Here is a 4,873-nt window from a genome sequence, read left to right as displayed (position 1 = left end):
GCCCACAAATGATAGTGGGTGTTTAGCCGCTTCGTTCAAAACTTGGGAGAATTAGCATTCACGTTTGCCCTGGGCCCTGGCAACTAAATCCAAATCCAATTTTTATTCGATTACGAATATCCACAGATAATTCTACATTTTGTTATTTATTTCTTCAAAACCACAACAAAGATTTATTCCAGCTTTATATATGATTATGATTTAGAAATGCCGTGATCTTCGAATTCAGTAGGTTGGATACACTTTGAGTCAAACAGTTATTTCATCCAATACAATATGCTCACACGAAAAACAGTTCACCTTATGTAAATCATACAAGTACTGAGGATTACCTCGCCTAAAAAATTCTGATCATTACAACACATGGACAACATAGGGGGTCTTACAACATAATCCATTCAGAGACATGACACAACATGCAAGTACAATAATCTAATGACAATTTCAATTGCTATCTAAAGAAGAACTCGGATTACCCTAGGCTTCAGATAGCAGAAGCAGCAGGACCTCCTCTGTCTTCAAATGCAACATTCTTACTTCCTCCAATTCTTGGGTTGCTTGCATAATGCGTGCAGCTAATTGCATAATTTCCAGCTTCAAGATCAAGATTACCTCATTCATGGCAGCCACACCATCTCTTTCTGCCTCTAGTAGAGCCTCAAGAACTATAATATCTTTGCTTAGACTGCTCTCCGGCGGTGTTGCCTCTGAACTGCTACCATCTGGTAACATGGATGGCGCACTGCTTCCACAAATAGATTCTGGGGTTGTACATTGTGTCCTTGTGTGAACGGCATCCTGAAAGGTTTCCACTGGACATAAGTAAGAGATAGTTATCGCATGATCCAGGCAGTAAGCTTACATGGTAAACAACATACAAATTATTGCCGAGCATGGCAAGCTATATTTAAATGGTTCGAAGCAGCATCAGCCAAAAAGAAATTAAAATGGTAAGATGAAACTAGGGATGTAAGTGGCAAATAAACGACATCTAGTTAGTTTTTGCTAGCTCCCTGGTTCATTTTCCTCAAAAACCAAAAACTCTTTTGAACTGTCATACCACTAGTGGACTTTGATCAGGATTAAACGGGACCCAGTTGACATCCCTAGTTGAAAGGGAGTGTACCACCGCTATATTTAAGTTGCCAAGGCATCTAAGCAGTTGAAATAATCTGAGAAAGCACTTAACAGTGTGGCCTCATATAAACTACGAAGATAGTCTTGTGATGAAGTTCAGAGGAAAAGTTAAGGACTCAAATGAACTAGGCATGCATTTCTTAACGATAGTACAACAGGCACTTCTGACATATTGGCCAACTCAGGTATAGCATAAAAAGTAACAAACAAGCATTCGAATCAAGCAATACAGCAAAGCAGACAACAGAACTATTTGTTATTCTGTAGGATTACAGGTTGAGGGCACAAGCCAAGAAAGCAGCCCACACGCATTATATTTCACATGTACTAAAACACACTGGCTTACCATATGTTGCTATGAAGCCTCGCTGTTGTTGCAATGTTCTTTGAAGATATCGTCAACATCCCGTGGTTGCAAATCTACTTGTTGTAATTTATTCTACACCGTCTATTTAGGTAAAATTAATTTTAATCGCATGCACTGGTTCAAATTGATCATCAATGGTACATCTAAACTAATGAAAGAAGGGTGTGTGCATACACGACAATATATCTGCTTCCCTCTATTTTTATGCTTGTTTGAGGTGCCAGCCCCAAAAGAACAAATATTTTGCTTGATGGGGTTGGCAGCTCCATAATTAATAGAAGCATCAAATAAGTCATGCAACTTGGGAAGATCAAGAACACACAAAAAAGTAATGAACAGAGGCTCGTAGCAGTGATGTAATAGCTAGCATCAGAAAATGTAGGGTAAAACGAACAAAAACCAGCGAAACCACATGCTAGTTTGCTGATGTGTAATTAAGCATAGAGAACATGAAGCAGCCTGATGGAACCAACACGTGGCATCAGAACAACACCATTATCATAAATATAGCATGCAAGAAGTAAAATAGTAGGCAGTGATATCTAGGAAGTACAGTAATACTTAGGACAAAACTAAAGCCTATTAACTATATGTGCACTGGTATGTAATTTAGCACATGTAACATGTTCACTGCCAGAAGTATGGCCCTACAGGTGCCAGCAGAATAATGCGTCTCATGAAAAACTGAATGATGCCCTGAAGAAATTCAAAGGAGCGGTGCTTATGCTAAGAACGTGAACGTAGGCGCCGGCCATTGGATAATAGTACCTGATTCTCGGCGGCGTATGGGTATCGTTGGCATACTTGATAGCTAAGGATCATCGATGGTGCTCGTGTTGCGGTTGAGTTTGGGCCGGCTGTCACCGTCGCTGAAGCGGCTCCGGTGCTACGGTTGCGGCGCCTGTCGACATACAAGAAAGCTCATCTGTGGTAAGTGAACAGTTGCACGATAAAGAGAAAAACCGAAGGAGTACAGATCGAAATAACCTGATGAGGCTGCGACATCGGTAAAGCAGGGCCGGTGGAGTTGAATATGGCGTCCGTGGAGCGGGTCCGGTTCAGTGGACGAAGGCTTCGGCGGGTGCATTGTACAGTGCTTTCGGTGAGGCGGATCTGTTGCGGCGGACGAGGGCTTGTATGAAGGGCTAGCGAAGGGACGGACGAGGGAGTCAGTGAAGGGCCTACAATGTGGTGGACGAGGGCGCCGGTTAAGCAGATCCGGTGCGGTGGACCATGATGGCGGTCAAGGAGATCTGGAGCGGTGTACAAGCCAGTCGCTGAAGCGGCTCCGGTGAAGTGGTGAGTTGGCAGTTGGGGGTTCCAAGGTGCGTAAGGTAGATCCGTCGGGGTGTGAGGTCCACCGCTGCGGCGGAGAACTAGATTCGGCGGCTTGCTGTGGTTGGGGGGGGGGGGTCGGGGAGGGGAAGGGGAGGGGCTCTAGGGAAGAATGTTGCGGGCAAAGAGGGGAAAACAATGGAGTTACCAAAGCAGCCCTTTTCCGTTCATGTGGCAGGGGTAAAACAGAAATATCGCAGGGCTAAACTTTCGGGCGCGAGATATTTCGATGTGAGCGGGAAGTTTGAAAGCTTTTGGCGCCTGAAATTATATTCTGCTCTTGTACGGCCGACTATGATATCATGTCCGAGAATTTGTTTCTTTTGCATGCAAAAAAAGTGCAAGTTTTGAAAATCAATGTCTCCAACTCGAAACTTAGATTGTGCATTCAATTCAAATATGGATCATTGAGCTACTACAAGCAAATACCATCATATGGTCCAATTCAAATGAAATTCCAAATGTGTTTATCCTAAATATGATGACAAAAGCAAAAATGTGTATGTGTATGAATAAAGTGGATGATTATAAAGTTTGAACATGCCCGTATGTGTATATCTCTAGGTTTGATATATGAATTTGAAATCACGAAATTCCGGCTTAAAAATGTACCTCCGTTTAAATGAATTAAAAAAGCTAATGATGGAGTCGAATTCCAAAATTCCAATCTTAGGTTTGTAATTCTGGTACATCAAAGTATATCACGCATGTTCAAAAGCATCGTTATCTCATAGTCCAAACTGTGAAACAAATTGATCAACCTTGAGTGCACACACTATTGACCATGTATATCTCAATTACGCTAAAGTCCCTCAAATATAGACACCTCACTCTTTATCTGAAGCCAACCCCCCCCCCCCCCCCCCCCACACACACACAGAGAATTCGTTCTCTCCCCCAAACACCAACACACGAGCACATTAACACCCCTCTCTCTTCTAAAGTCCGGACCCCAATATAGGTCTCTATCACTTTGTCTCTTGGGCATGCACACATCTCTTCCCCCACTCTCTAGCCAGGTCTTCCGGCATCTCTCTTTCCCAAGCACACGCACTATGTAGAGTGTATCTTTCCCATACACACTAAACGTCGCCCCCAAACGTCTATCTCCCTAGTTATGTGGTTCTCGCACACTCACCTCACACACCACCCCCACTGCAAAACAAGCACACTTTGTCTCCTTGTGCACCACTCTCCTCTTTCTATCTCTCCCACATGCGGACCCGCCCCAGCTCCTCCCTGTATACATATATGTCGTGACTCTTTCCATAGCTCCCTAATTTATCATCGTTCTCGATCTCGCACATTGTTCTCTACACCATCTATTCTACATCTCTCATGAAGTCCCTATCACACACACGATGACTCGCTTCCCTTGCGTCTCCGTACATAGGCCAATTTCAAACAACATCAACATTCTCTCCCTATCTATATGCCATTTATGGACACAAACGCCCCTTCTCTTCCTCTCTCTCTCTCCGTCGCTAGCTCTCTCTCTCTCTCTCTCGCTCTCACACCCCTCCCACACACAATCGATGTCTCTTCCAAATAGTCTGCTCCCCCTGCCCGCACCCATGCTATCCCGCTACTACACATGTCACACCATTCCCCCTTCCCTTATACTAGGTTTACATCATTAGTGGTCTCTCTACACCACATACACACACTCCCTCTCACACACAAACGCGTGCACAAACACACACACACACGCACAAACACCCATTAATCTGGATCCTCATCTCTCCCCATGTCCGCATGTGTATCTCGCACACTCACTCTCCAATTATGTATATGTGTCTCCACGTTACACAACACAAAGCCCCATGTACATGTCTCTCTCTATCCTCCACACACATAGACACAAAGAATCTGTTATCATTGCCTCAGTCTCTAGACATATCACACACGCACACTGTCTCTCTCTCTCGTAAACACGCTCAACAAGGGTTTCCCCGTGAATAACTTACCGTCTATTCATCAACATTCATGGTAGTACGGCGAACACGAGACGTGAAAAAGAATAAATCTACACGT

The sequence above is a fragment of the Aegilops tauschii genome, chromosome 4, assembly GCF_002575655.3.
Source record: "Aegilops tauschii subsp. strangulata cultivar AL8/78 chromosome 4, Aet v6.0, whole genome shotgun sequence".
NCBI lineage: Eukaryota > Viridiplantae > Streptophyta > Magnoliopsida > Poales > Poaceae > Aegilops > Aegilops tauschii.
This window is presented reverse-complemented; position numbering follows the sequence as displayed.